The sequence below is a fragment of the Ptychodera flava genome, chromosome 1 (genome assembly GCF_041260155.1).
Source record: "Ptychodera flava strain L36383 chromosome 1, AS_Pfla_20210202, whole genome shotgun sequence".
Taxonomy (NCBI): Eukaryota; Metazoa; Hemichordata; class Enteropneusta; family Ptychoderidae; genus Ptychodera; species Ptychodera flava.
This window is the reverse complement of record NC_091928.1, coordinates 33,704,508-33,720,271: the sequence shown is the minus strand read 5'-3', so window position 1 is coordinate 33,720,271 and position 15,764 is coordinate 33,704,508. Positions and strand designations below refer to the sequence as shown.

Below are 15,764 nucleotides of genomic sequence, written 5' to 3'. Positions count from 1 at the left end.
TGGGTTGCTGATTTTGAGTTGCTCTGTGGAGCTGTGAAGTCCGCCCATTGTGCAGAGAAAAGAATATAAAAATATATAAAACACACTTATCCGCAGGGGACGTGATCATTGATTTAGGTCATGTTTTTCAATTACAGGTTTCAAGAAAGTTCACTTTGACCTTTTTATCATTTATTTGTTTACACCCGTTTTTCTATTTTTTCTTTGCTGCTCGGCTTGGGCGGTGGAGAGCAGACTATACAACAAAGGGCGCGCAGACATTTTCAACCAGCACAAGCTCTGACTGTCAATAAAGAAACTGTTACATTGTTTCTACATCTTTCGATCACGATCTCAGCCGTCGATTGCATTGATCACGCACCCAGCTAATGACACAAACAGTGACTCACACGGGCAGATAGTGCATGCACCTTGCATATCACGCATTGTTTACATGTTTGGAAATTAGTTACTGAGGAGAAATTCCAACATCGGCAATGTTGAATTTGAGTCCTGTTTTCCCTCTCCCATGAATAATACGATTTTTTTCAAGTGGAAAAAATATCACAGAACCTATGACAAATATTAAATTGTAAACTAGAAAGCATTTGCAAGCAAAAGCGTGGTTCCAGAGACCAGAGCAGCGGAAGAAAAGAGAGTGTGTGACGAATATTGGTGCAGAATGAAAGAGTGCTTGGAATTTTAATATGCAAGCACGTACCTATTGTGAGGGCTGATACAACAACAGAATACAACTAAAAGCAAGGCAGTCCAGGAAATTACAGTACACAGATTACAAATGCCTACATGTACGGTAAAAACGCAACACATACATACGACATTACGGGGGCGACAACGCACGGAAATGTATATCAGACAAGAGGAGACATCGGACCTAGGCCGTTGAACTTGAAAACCGAGGCCAGATGCATTTTCATTTGATTTAAAGCTTCATCTGTTAAGAGTTTTTACCACTGACTAAAGCAATTTTCATTGCTTTGTCGCTGTTTTCACAAGATACTGACCGTTTGATCTTGGAAAGTTGAGTTGCTTTTACGTGCAGCCAACATATGCCGGTGCGGTGAAAGACAGTTCACCATGAATGCCTAGCTCTGCATGGCAGGGCTGTGTGTTACCGGCGTTAAACAGCCTCCCACCACAGCCCTGCAGACTGATATAGAAAAAACCGCTGGTGGCTCCTCAGAAATACGGCGGGCAGTTTCTCCGCCGAAACAGCCGATTTTGAATCCAAATTTTACATTGATCTTCGTTTTCGAGCACACCCACCTCGCCTAGGTACACGATGTGCCCAGCCGCGCTTGTAAACTTACTCAAAGCCTACTTTTCTCTCTCTATGCGAGGGAAGCGTTCGTATCCGCCGCCATTGTTAATCTCATTCAACCCATGAGCACTCGGGCGAAAACCAGCGCGAGTGTAAACCATAGGAAGACGTATAACGTAACAGTATAGCCACGTACGGCGAGTATTTAGCATTATTATTAGCTGAACGCAATTTGATATTTGTCCAATGCAAAATAAAAAATAAAAAATAAATAAACAAACAAGAAATGCCCGTAAAACCCGTCCGAGCTAAGCAATGACGTCATTAAGCGTGTCGCAATGCATTCTGGGAAATGAAGGTAAATTTTGTATATAGCATGTTCTATGTAGTAATACGATAGAAAGAAATAAAGAAAGAAAGAAAGAAAAAAGAAAGAAACAAAGAAACAAAGAAACAAAGAAGGAAAGTAAGCAAAAACTAACAGTTCCAGTGCTGGTCTCTGGAAATAATTATTACTCACAGGATCAGGATCACAATTTCGCGGGATCCAAGCACTTGTTGTTGCCGTTCGCATTGAACGGGAGTTGTTTCTCTGGAGAGCTGCAAAGTCGACTCATTCTGCAGAGAAAGGGAAATAAATAAAAACACATAAAAGCATACATTCCCTGAGAAGTGATGATTTTATTTTTACAACTGGCTACGGGTTTCAAACTGACTTTGACTTTTTTTTCTTTTTTTTTTCATACATTCTACTGCCCAACGGCCGGTCGCCGGTTATTTATAGCAAAAGGTAAAAAACAATCCATATGACTCACACAGCAAACTGAAACTGTCGATCAAAAATTTGCTACACTATTTCAACATCTTTTGATCACGACCAAAGTACATGACCTAATTACTCCAATAGGTCAGGCCTGCCTTACACTAAGCATAGGAAATCTTTGACTGTTGTGATCACGTAGCAAGTAACACAAACAGGTCATCGGCGTGAAGTGTGACAGACAGGCACAGTCAGAGGTGCATGCACCAGAAGTGTCATGAGCTGTGTACATGCTGCGACTTTGCTATCCAACCCCAGCAACTGCGGATGTCTGTTTTTCCACAATTTAGTCCACAAGTCTCGCGATATTTTGAACTCTCGCATTGTGCGAGATGTGTGGACTATCCAACAGCCATAACAAGTAACGGACGTGACTGCCTTCGCCCAATAATTTTGCATATGAATAGCCAAAATGGTGACCTTTTGTTTACCCAACCCGCATTTTTTTTCTTCTGAGCATTACATGTTCACACATTTGGGTTTTGTTGTCTATTAAACATTTGACATACAAGATGTGATAGAATATCTGTGCATGTGATGGTGATGAACGGCATGAATGAAAGTTGAACTTTATGGAATTTTGATATGTGTTCTTGTTTTATCGGCGATGTCATCTTCAGGGTTTTCAGTATCTGCATAACAATAAAGGGCTTCCCAGGGATTTCCCTCTTGCCGATACCAACTTGACAAGTCTGATATGAGTGATATGGATCCCAACACACTTTAAATAAAGCTTAAATGTGAACTCTACGACATGTTGTTGTTAACAATTAGTCTTTTAAAATTCTGACTTTAAAACATCGCTCGATACCAAAAATTATGACGTCATGTCAGTAGTTGTTGTCCGCATGTACTACGAGCTTAGTGCAACACCTCGACTAGCTGTGATATAGCAGCGGTATTTGTGGTGTGTTTAATTTCGAACGCGCTCAGGTTATTGGGGTCATCGCCACTGTGACTGTTGCGATTAACCCAATGGCATGAGCGCATTCGATAAAAATACCGCTGCGCTATCACAGCTACACCTGCACCTCGATATGTCGCCTCCAGTGTGTGCACACACACCTCGAACAAGATCTGTTTTTTTAACGAAGGGTTTATTCAAACATAAAATCAAAACTACATTCCTCTTCGTTTGATTTACTACCACGGAAACACTACAGAGAGTTCGACAAAATTGGATGAACCACAGCCAACTACAACACCAGCGCATACATTTGCACCAGATCTTATGAGAGGGTCAAAGAGATAATTGGAGATGAAATTATTGCAGACAAACAGTCTATTTCCCTCATTTTGAATTCCAGGTTTCCATGGGAATCAGTAAAAGTGGGAAAAAAGAAAGGAATTTAATTTTGATTATATTTGTATACATAACGCTACAATTAAGCCATAAACACTTTCCATTTACAGTATATTTTGCTTCTCTATCTCCTTAAACTCTCTATCTCCTTAAATTCTCCATAGGTACCGTATGTCAGTCATCAATTGAAGAGGCATGTGACGTTATTCAATGACAAGTTAGAGTTTTGAGATAAGCCACAGAGAGTGAAAAGTTTGGCTGCTGAAAAACGTGAGTAATGAAGTTCTGTTTTAAGTTATCCCTGAGAAAAGGGCACAGATAATAACTGACACAAATATTTATCAACTACTTTGTTTACTTTTGCCCTTTCCTGTTTTCCCTGGTTTCATAGTAAAAACAAAGCCTAAGGGCTTTGTAGCAACTTAGGCTTTGTTGCAAAATAAATAATTAACTGTCAATGTGCGTGTAGACTTTTCAAATATTTCCACAATAACAACGCTGATGCAACGCATTTGGTCTCTGAAGTTAAGAGAAATGTATTTCTTCTTTATTTGAAAATGGAATATTACACACTATGTATGTTCTCTATCACCATAACAAATTAAAAGGGAAATAGAGCCAAAAGTTGCAGATCATATAAAAGGTGTTGTACTACTGTGGATCTGTTTTCTTTTGAGAATCATCACCAAGGTTTCCAGTTCTCCTGGCAAGATTCCAGGTTGAACTGAATAGGCATCAAATCTTGTGTCAATGCTATGTTTTTCTGAGGTTCTATCAAAATAATAACCTCCAGCCTTTACTTTTTAGGAGCACTCCAAGCATAACTTGAATATTTCAGTCTATCACAATGATCTCTCTTATAGCCATAAAACTTTTTTTCTTGTGGAATTCATTTTAACAAAATCGTTAAAATTTCTTACAGGGTATATCAACAGATCGATCAGAGAGAGTTGGCCACACTACATAGAACCCATCTCATAGATGAATTCCAACAATCTCTTCACTCAATGGAAGATTACCTAAATGCCTATACCAATGTATTTAACACATCACCACCTATTTCTTCATATATGGCGCGTAATGCATGCCAAAATTAACATCCGTTTCTTACACCACTGACCGAATTTTTCCACTAGTCATCCACATTCGGCTTGCCGATTTCTGAACCCACTCACTGAATTATTCAAGTGGTTAGCGATTTCTGAACCCACTTACTGCATCCTTCACGTGGTCAGCGATTTCTGAACCCACTCACTTACATTCAAGTGGTTAGCGATTTCTGAACCCACTCGCTGAATTCTTCATGTGGTCACGTTTTCTGAACCCACTCGCTGAATTCTTCATGTGGTCAGCGTTTTCTGAACCCACTCGCTGAATTCTTCATGTGGTCAGCGTTTTCTGAACCCACTCGCTGAATTCTTCATGTGGTCAGCGTTTTCTGAACCCACTCACTGAATTCTTCATGTGGTCAGCGTTTTCTGAACCCACTCACTGAATTCTTCATGTGGTCAGCGTTTTCTGAACCCACTCGCTGAATTCTTCATGTGGTCAGCGTTTTCTGAACCCACTCGCTGAATTCTTCATGTGGTCAGCGTTTTCTGAACCCACTCGCTGAATTCTTCATGTGGTCAGCGTTTTCTGAACCCACTCACTGAATTCTTCATGTGGTCAGCGTTTTCTGAACCCACTCACTGAATTCTTCATGTGGTCAGCGTTTTCTGAACCCACTCACTGAATCCTTCAACTGGTTAGCGATTTCTGAACCCACTCACTTACATTCAAGTGGTTAGCGATTTCTGAACCCACTCGCTGTTCTGAACCCCACTGACCGAATCCTTCAAGTGGTCAGCGATTGCTGAACCAACTCACCGAATCCTTTAACTACTTGCCTACATTCCGCTAGGCACCCCAGCAGACTTGATATTTTTTCTACCATAATCCGGTCACTCAAAAAGAGACCCGTCAAATTCACTCACGGATTCTGAAGGTGGCTAACCATTACGCTAGGGGGTCTTTATCAAAGCTTGTAAGATGTGACCCGGAAAGAATCTTTACTGAATAAGTAGCCTAATAGATACTGAATCGCATGGTTCGCATGCCCAGCCCGCCTCACAAAAAACGTGTACAATTAACAGTAAAAGGGGTGAAAAATGACTTATTGTCCGGACCAGAAATCAGGCTTTCTTGAGACACAAGACGAAACGTAATGACACCACCGTCAATCTACGCAGGCACAGTCCCTCTGGGCCCCTATGGATAGAGGGACTGTGACGCAAGTTTTGTTTTACTGTGGCGCCCATAGAAACCTATGCTCTTCGAAAGGTCTGGTCAATCGAAACTGGAGACTCAGCCAAAGACGCGCAAAAGTTCGGCGAAATACTGGAAAGATATAAATATGTAAGTGTTTACAGATTGTTCCGACTATAATGAGCCGTGCAAACAAACGTCTTGAACAGCTAAACTAACGATGGAGGCAGTCGATTGTAAGCTTCATGCATGCAAGGCATTGCACGTTGTGACCGACGGTACGGAGATCAAGTTTGCTGAATGAATTGAGAGAGAAAAACATATATAAATAAAATTCAATATTTCACCATCGTAATCATTGAATTAGTCGTTTCTTCCATTATGGAGTAGGCCTATTATGAAAATTTCGTTGAAAATAAATGACGGGACTGCTTCTGCTCCGTCTACTCAAAACGAAGTTTGGCGTACGGCCGGGCTACGCTGTATATACAGGATAGGCAATACATGTACAGCCCATCAACTTCGATATCGTTGCCGTAATTGAAAATGCTCAGAAAGGAACAAATTATATCTTGAATACAGTATAAAAGTCTTACTTAGTAATTTAAAAGTATTTCCAAATAATATCAAACGTAACGGGTATCTAATCCTCATAAGGACTACCGTAGTACAATTACCGACTGGATGCCAGCACAACATTAATGGCGCTCCAGGCATGCTAGAAGTTCGAACACAAGAGAGATCCCGACCTGTCTCACTGCAAAGTCACACCCGTGCACACCCGGCCCAACAGCAAACTAACCTCTTGGTGTGATTCTGTTGTTTACTTATTTCTTAAAGAATTCATGACACATATATCTGCACAATTTACTACATTATCGGTTTATTACTACGTTATCGGTAATTTTTCCTACGTTATCGGGTTTGATACGTTATCGGTTAGTTACTAAGTTATCGATTGTAACATCAGGTCGTAAATAATGATGGTTTCCCTACTTTCTGCCAAAGGCCATCGCGTTCACTTGCATTCGATAGGCTGCCGTGCATTGCCAAAATATGTTGCTTTGATTTTGCAATCACCTTGCTGCTAAAGCGGCAATCAGCTGAATTTTATTACTTCAAGTTACTCAATTTTGATAATTATTTGCCTACAGAAGTGAGCCAAGTGCATATAGTGTCGTCTTGATTTTACATCGGTACCGGGAGTTCCTGTGTGACCTTGTGCAGGGTGCGCATCCGGCTCTGCCAACTTCAGTTTGAATAATCCGTCTATAACGCACACATTGTACCAGAATATAATGTCAGCCTCCTCTCCCAAAGTTCTGTATCCTCTGAAACACAGTAACAGTACGTTTTTGAACAGAGGAGAACAAAATAAAATCATTCGCAGGTATTCAGCCAGCGACCGTGGACGTTTGCCCGGGCATGGCGCGGCATGGCCCCAGGAATCTTTTGGGACTGTTGGCTGATGAGAGCCTCTTATTATACGACATTGAACTATTATAAGGTCTTAAAATACGTTAAGAACATTTTTCTTTTATCGTTTCCTGGGAACGTTCCTTGTCTACGATATTCAATTACCATATTGTCGTTTTTCTGAAACCGTACGATGACGAGAGCTGTACTTCCATGCGAGCGATCACTCGTGCCAGGCATGCTGCAAGACGTATACATGTGCGTTGTAAACAAACCCGCGCGGCAATCCAACTCGATCGGGTAGTATTTAGCGTTTGTATGTCAGTACAGAAGCACAAATTTGGCTTATTTCTTCACTGAACAGCATTTCAAGATGGATGAAAGGGAATAACATGTAATTTGAACAAAAAAAATTAAAACTTAAAAAATAATGGGGCTTTAAGGCATAGACTTCCGTTTTTAAGGTCTATGTTTAAGGCCAGGAAGAAAACATAAAATAAAAATAATCCACTGACGGAGTGTATTAGTTGATGTAAACGCACTTGTTGTCGACGTAAAACTCAGAGGTCAAAGCTAATTTCAACCCCTTAACATTCTAGTAAAAATTGACACCACAATTTTTGTGACGACATTTGACGTAGGCATGACGCTGTGTGACGTAGGGGTCTTGTTTCGTGTCATAAGTCGAAACTAATGAAGTTGAGCTTAGGGAGTTCAGTACTTGAAGAATTCAGTGACTGGGTTCAGAAATCGCTGACCACTTGAAGGATTCAGTGAGTTGGTTCAGAAATCGCTGACCACATGAAGAATTCAACGAGTGGGTTCAGAAATCGCTAACCACTTGAATGTAAGTGAGTGGGTTCAGAAATCGCTAACCAGTTGAAGGATTCAGTGAGTGGGTTCAGAAAACGCTGACCACATGAAGAATTCAGTGAGTGGATTCAGAAAACGCTGACCACATGAAGAATTCAGCGAGTGGGTTCAGAAATCGCTAACCACTTGAATGTAAGTGAGTGGGTTCAGAAATCGCTAACCAGTTGAAGGATTCAGTGAGTGGGTTCAGAAAACGCTGACCACATGAAGAATTCAGTGAGTGGGTTCAGAAAACGCTGACCACATGAAGAATTCAGTGAGTGGGTTCAGAAAACGCTGACCACATGAAGAATTCAGCAAGTGGGCTCAGAAAACGCTGACCACATGAAGAATTCAGTGAGTGGGTTCAGAAAACGCTGACCACATGAAGAATTCAGCGAGTGGGTTCAGAAAACGCTGACCACATGAAGAATTCAGCGAGTGGGTTCAGAAAACGCTGACCACATGAAGAATTCAGCGAGTGGGTTCAGAAATCGCTAACCACTTGAATGTAAGTGAGTGGGTTCAGAAATCGCTGACCACGTGAAGGATGCAGTAAGTGGGTTCAGAAATCGCTAACCACTTGAATAATTCAGTGAGTGGGTTCAGAAATCGGCAAGCCGAATGTGGATGACTAGTGGAAAAATTCGGTCAGTGGTGTAAGAAAACGGATGTTAATTTTGGCATGCATTACGCGCCATACTTCATATTCTACTGACTTCTTGACTGCTGCACCAGAAGACTGGCCTACTTTCTACTTTACTAAGAAACTCATTGCACACAACAAACAACCACAGAGCATAATTCCGATTCAAGGTCCATTCCATGTCTCTCTTAACCTCTATGATTACCATATTCAACTCTATCACTTCTTCTACAGTCATTTGTATTCTTTTGTCTTTGGTGGCAAACTGGCACAAAACCCCAAACTATACTGCTCTTCTCTTGTCACAATTGCTGCAATCACTGGTTGGCAACTTGTGCGTCACCTGATCCCCTCCCACTTTAAACCCTGTAAAGATCCTAAATATCTTTGTCTCAAACACATCTTGGAAGAACAAGTACGACTGACAATATTCCTGATCTCTGTGAACTTTACTACAGCGATCCATCTATTCGTACTGAGAAAAAAATTGAAATCTGGCACTCCCTTCTACGTAGTCACAAACAACCACACACATCAGTAGATATGATCACTAAAACACCCCACAGTCTTGCTCCTTCCAGACTTAATACAGACTATCCGCTCTACTTCCTACCTGGGTATGGCAGAGGAACAACAACACACGACTAAACCATGGTGGCTGGCAAAACAGCAGAATATCTGGTCCAGCTATTCAAGAGTGTTGCTGAGAATGGTGGACTGTCAACTGTTGTCAGTCAATCTACAGCTGCAAGGCTAAAATACTAAATACCAACTTTGCAGGTTCAAATGACGAATAAGTGCTCACCACTTGGCTTCAGTTTCGATCTAGCAAATATTCCAAATCAAAGCCTGAGATGTTATTTTCCTTCATGTTTAGTGGCTGAGGTCATGTCTGCAGAGATATGTGTATTGCCTTGCGGACACAGCTGTCATCAAGAGTGCCTATCTCTTTCTGGTGTGCACCCCTTTACTATTAAAAAATGTCCAGACACTCTGTGAAAATTTAAACAAGGTCTTCTGCAACCAACAAAACATCAGCCACAGTCATCAAATACCCATGAACCTGCCATGAACCTGACATAAGAGACGAAGACCCCTCGTTTCCTACACCATACAAAACATACTATGATTCATCACACTTCAAAGAAAACCTCAAAAGACAAATATACCAATACCCCACTGTACAACAACCAAACAAACAAGAGAACAAGTTCACTGCACACAACAACATACAAAGTACCAAACAACTAAGTGGCAATGTACTCGTTGTATGTAGACAAGGCATAAAAAGACAACCAGAGGTAGAATTTCATGTGCACAGCTCTTACATGACAGAGCTGAACACAATACACAGTAAAGTAACAATATGGCTACCAATTATAACAAACACCCAAGTCTTCTTTTATACTCTGAAGGGAACCCTTACCAAATTTTGTGTCCGGAAAGTGCCCGGAAAGCGCCCCGAAAGTGCCCGGTAAGCGCCCAGAAAGCGCCCGGTTGCTATTTTCACTGTCCGGAAACTGCCCGTTTTGATGTTGACTTAGAATTTTCAGTGAATACATGCATCCGGTAACTGCCCGTTTTTGTCCGGAAAGTGCCCAGTTTTACTGACTTAGTTTTTTTCACTACAATTTACTGTCCGGTTTTTGCCCGGTTTGCTCATGAAATAGAATTTCTCACACCGGTAGAAGCTGACTTAGTCTCTTTATAATTTTGGGTGTCCGGAAAGCACCCGTTTTAGATTTGACTTAATTTCTGCTCTAACAAGGGTGTCCGGAAAGTGCCCGTTGAATAACAGACTTTAATAATATCACATTCAAAGTGTCCGGAAAGCGCCCGTTTAATATGGGACTTAACTCTGACTGCATTCAAAGTGTCCGGAAAGCGCCCGTTTAATATGGGACTTAACTCTGACTGCATTCAAAGTGTCCGGAAAGCGCCCGGTGAATATAGGACTTTACATCAGACTGCATTCAAAATGTCCGGAAAGCGCCCAGTGAATATGGGACTTTAATTCTGCTGCATTCAAAGTGTCCGGAAAGCGCCCGGTGAATATGGGACTTTAATTCTGCTGCATTCAAAGTGTCCGGAAAGCGCCCGGTGTATACAGGACTTTAAATCTGACTGTATTCAAAGTGTCCAGAAAGCACCCAGTGAATATGGGACTTTAACTCAACTGCATTCAAAGTGTCCGAAAGCGCCTGTTGAATATGGGACTTTACTCTATTTAGGGTGTCTGGTAAGTGCACCCAGTGAATAATACTTTATCATATGTACCTACATACGTATAATGTCGTGCACAGTGAGAGACAGTGGAGGAATATGACAGCTTGAACCCCATGGCGAGAGTGCAAGTGCGCCGTACCGGGTATTTGCACGAGTGTTTGCGGAATCTTGGGGACGTGCTTTAAGGAGTGGCAGTGAGTGAATTCAAGGACAACAGGATACAAAGCAAACATGAGTGAAAATACCCCTGGTACAGTGAGCTTGCTCGCTCGCAATTTGGTCCCGTTATTATTACATGTGTTTCGTCCTGTTTATTTTGTCTAGAAAACAAAAGAACTAAAACACAATAACTTGTGCGACACTAATGAACAACTCATTTGCATACAGGTATGGAATAATGTTCTTGGTACTTTGCACTACTATATAAATACCTGTGGTACGTGCGCACACTCTGTACATATGTAAAAATCAACTTTATTTTCTGGTCTGTACCAGATGAGTGATGAGTAAAGCATCATTGATGAGTAAAGCATCATGGGAAAATCAATTCAGACTTCTTTATTCCAAGTCGTTTTTGTGTAACAAAAAATCAGAATTTCTCAAACACTTCACTCTGGCAGAAATCAATGAAGCATAACAGACTAAGGAAAAATGTCTGAAATGATTTTTACCACAACCAACTGGCATTTCTTGCCTTTGCACACAAACTATCGCATGAACAGTCCTTTGACTCAAAACTACGTTAACCATTGCACATAATATTTTTCATGTCATTTCTTTCTACTAGAGGTATTTTCAAATTGTGATATTGCATTTTTTTTCATTTGGAAGCTATACCTTTCTGTATAATTACATGAATTGAGAAACTATCATTTTTGCCAATTTAAATAGATGCTTACACAACCTAAACTTCCCTTACCGAAGATTATTTCTACTGCAAATTTGCCATAAGTTTGCTGCAAAATTATGCAGCAAGCATATACCTTGCAGGAAGGAGTTGCAGAAGTTTGCAGCTAGCTGTGACCCTCCTGCAAACCGTTAAATCAGTTTGCAGCAAATTTGCAGTAAACGACTCAGTTGCTGCAAATTTGCGGCAAACAAGGTTATTGCTGCAAATATGCAGCAACATGATTGATATATTGCCCACTATTTCATTACCAGGGAGTACACACTGTGTACCATTGCACTTTGTGACAGGTCATATATAAGCAACACAAAATTGATCTTTCATGTATATTTTATATTCATTTATTTTTATAACAGACAATCGACTTTTTAAAATTATAATAACTGGTAGATAATGGACAGCTTCAGTTAAGCTGGTGAAAGTGACATAACTAAGCAACATTGCATCTATTGAGTGCATCCATAGTATACTGTAGTGACATTATTATGTAATAAGAGTACCCTTTCCAATCTGGTTGGGTAAATCACCGTGGGTAAATTATGGTTGGATCGACAACTGAATTTTTTGGAAAACACATTTTTAAAACAGAGACTTGTCTGTCTCCAAGTTAAACCCTGTATTGTCTACGAATGATACCACAGTGCAAGCAGTTTCGAACGAAATGTGCATCTGATGGTCTGTAAGTACAGGATAAAGCCCGAGTACGAGGGCTCTTCTGGTATATAAAGTCCAACCCAACGATAAAATGTCGAGGCCGCAGGCCGAGACATTTTATTGTAGGGTTGGACTTTATATACCAGAAGAGCCCGAGTACGAGGGTTTTATCCGACTTAAAAACTATCGCCCCTAACTGATATATTTTCGTTTTCAATGTGTTTACGTCAACCGTCCCCTTTGTCAATGTAACATGTTTAGGATATGAATTAAAACTTTTATTTGTGAAATAGCCTTCCAATGTAATGGAACATCCTATAAATGCCCTAGGCCACATTATATAATGCCCTAGGGCACAGCAGATTTTATGTTGCAGCTGGTTTCCGCTGTGTTACCAAATTTGAATGTTAAAACGTACCAGATGTCTACAGAATATGACATGTTCACTTTTGATTGGACAGTACTTTACTACGGCGCTGTCATTCGTTTCTGGAATTTGGTGACCAAGGCTTTATGAGTAGATAAAACACCCTGAATTGAGCACTCTGATTGGTCAATCAACAGTAGATAGTTTTTAAGGACAAGTCGTAGACTTTTGTTTACTGCAAATCTGTTCCTTAAAATATCGACTGATGAGAACTTTTCATCGTAGAAACAGACAAGTAAAATGTCAATGCATTCAATGTTTGGTATAAGCAAGGACCCGCTACTATAGACTACCTCCAAGCAGAGTGGTACAGGTGCTCCAGCTATATGTATCCCATCATAGTATTACACGGTGCGTACAATGCACTGTAAGCTTACAGTCTGTGTCCATGGTCCCATCATGGATGTAAAAAATCTATTTTTTACATCCATGGTCCCATCAATATCGCTAACAAAATCTCGCCTTCTGATGACATGAATTGTGGTAAAGGCTTTTGTCCATGTTTTCAGCGTTAGAGTTATATTGCCGAGCACAAATTTGAGGTTTAGGATTACCTTCCGTCCCAAGCAGCTGTACGAAAATCCAATACGCTACTTCGCCAGCGTCTAACGCGTCCTGCATTGAGCAGTCGAAATGTGTCTCAGGTCACGGTTCATCAAGTTCAGTTCGCGCATTGATATTAATTCTTCGTGCTGAAAGAATTTTTACTCTCTTTTTAGTCTTTCTATGATTACAATAACCGTTTTCATTAAAATAATAAATTAAATGCTATGTTAAGTATGAAATATAACGGATTGGTGCAGATGTAGAGTCAATTCAAGCGTTTAAAAACGGGACTACATTATCAATCGCGTAATGATTTATAGATCGCACTTCCGTTATCGTCATGAGGCTTGATCGGCGCGAAGTTAGATTTTGGTACCATCGGCTGCGTACTTGTGATCAGGGAGTTATCTGGTTGACAATTTTGTGATCTTTCTATGGAATCACCATTCAAATGATATCACAGTGTTGCAAAAACGTGTATACAGTACCAGGGACAGACGCAGTTCTAAATTTGTGAACGCGAAAAGCAGTAAAGATACCGACTATATTTTCTGAGTACGGTATTTACACAGCACGGAGAGACCTGCAACCGGGAATCGTCCAGCGTCTGTCTGCGAGCCGTTCACAAATCATGTACATGTAAGTCAATGTACCGTTCGTCTGTACATCGCTATTATGTTCTGTAATCGTTGTATTGCTATTTTAACCTACAGTTAAATTTTCTTTGAGTACTGATTCATACTGAACTCGCTTTCGTTTCACAATAGTAAGTGCTGAGATTTTTGCAGATTGTCGCCGCCCTGTATGTAAACAACATACGGCGAGTTCAAGTTGTCCGCTGTCGGACATTTTAATTATTATTAATTGGATCATAAATATTTATGCATTTGTTTGCTTCAATTTTCAACTTGATTTTTGTCTCGTTTTTAAATAATTATTGATCTCTTTCATGAAATTACAATGTTTGGTCACACGGTAAAGACTTACACTTTTACCTGAACGATTTGTATTTTTCAGAATGCATTGCTGGTACTCTAAAGGGACAAGAAATTCAGAGACCAGAAAGCCAAATCGCAGCCGTTGACAGTAATGTAAATGTTACATGATGAAACTTCTCGAGCTAAAAGAAAATCTCTGGAAGACACTTATGTGGCATGAAATGAACATGGCATATAAAATAAATTGTACTACAATTTGAATTTAACCTTTTTTTCTCAGTTGTCTTTTTATTAAATAATAACTTTATTTGCGCTGACCATTGTTTCTTGTGAAACTGGTATTTCACTGCTTAGTTGGATAAAACACATCTTGTGCTGTCCACAGTCTGCTGTCTGCCTTACGTTGTCAGGTTTTCTTTCTCAACCATGTCACTGACATTGGCCATGTCTACACAAGTGATTTTACAACTTCTGTGTACATATCTGAACTGAACTTATTTAACTTATTATATTTTTTGAGAAGATAAAAAGTTTGAAACTTGTGGTACAATACAAAAAATTTCGCTGTCACTTAAATGTGTTGCTTCTTTGGTTTTCAGTATCTCTTGTCTATTGTACCCGGGTATGTAGTTTTCTTACTGTTACTGAAATTGGTAAAAGTTTATTCCAGAGCTGACTGTTGTGAAATTATACCAACTTTTGAAGGAAATTCTGCATGTGTAATTTGCAGCAAATGTTCAGTAACATGCAAAATAATTTGCTGCATGGAGTTGCAGCAAATTTCAGTAACATTTAAATTTATTTGCCGCAAGTTTGCTGCATGGAGTGTGCTGCAAATTTGCTGCAAAGAGTTTGCTGAGTTTTTGAAAATTACGCCAAAACTGCAGGAGACTGGCACTGGTCACTTTGTGCCATAAACGAACACTTTCTGGAGAGCACTTCTGTAAACTGGGCAGAAACCGGGCGCCCGTTTTTTGCCTGGTTTGTGTACCATCAATGGGCGCTTTCCGGACACTTCTATAAAACCGGGCGCCCGTTTTTTGCCTGGTTTGTGTACCATCAACGGGCGCTTTCCGGACACTTCTAGAAACCGGGCACAAACCGGGCGCCCGGTTTGTGCCATAAACGGGTACTTTCCGGACGCAAACCGGGCAGAAACTGGGCGTCCGGATTTTGCCCGGTTTGTATTATAAAAACGGGCGCTTTTCGGACACTTCTAGAAACCGGGCAGAAACCGGGCGCCCGGTTTGTGCCATAAACGGGCGCTTTCCCGACTATTGAGTTACACATCATGATAGATTGCACCGGGCGCTTTCCGGACACTGAACCAGGCGCTTTCCGGGCAATTACCGGGCACTTTCCGGGCGCTTTCCGGGCACTTTCCGGACACAAAATTTGGTAAGGGAAAGTCTAACTGTGAGCTCTCCCTCACTGAATATCACAATCAAGTATTGACAGTCGCATTGGAAGCAATGCATGCACATTGATTTGTTTGATACAAGGCAACTCACCCTGGTATCA

The 15,764-nt window shown here is 40.7% G+C and overlaps 2 long non-coding RNA genes across 2 annotated transcripts in view; one reads left to right on the top strand and one right to left on the bottom strand.

Annotated features, from left to right (window-relative positions):
- The window catches only part of LOC139135738 (uncharacterized), a 429,492-nt gene that overhangs the window by 295,857 nt on the left and 117,871 nt on the right, over nucleotides 1–15,764 (bottom strand). The gene's annotated exons all lie outside the window — the stretch shown is intronic.
- On the top strand, nucleotides 13,665–14,509 carry LOC139137916 (uncharacterized). Its single transcript, XR_011553512.1, has 2 exons — nucleotides 13,665–13,944; nucleotides 14,323–14,509. It is a non-coding gene; the product is annotated as an uncharacterized lncRNA (long non-coding RNA).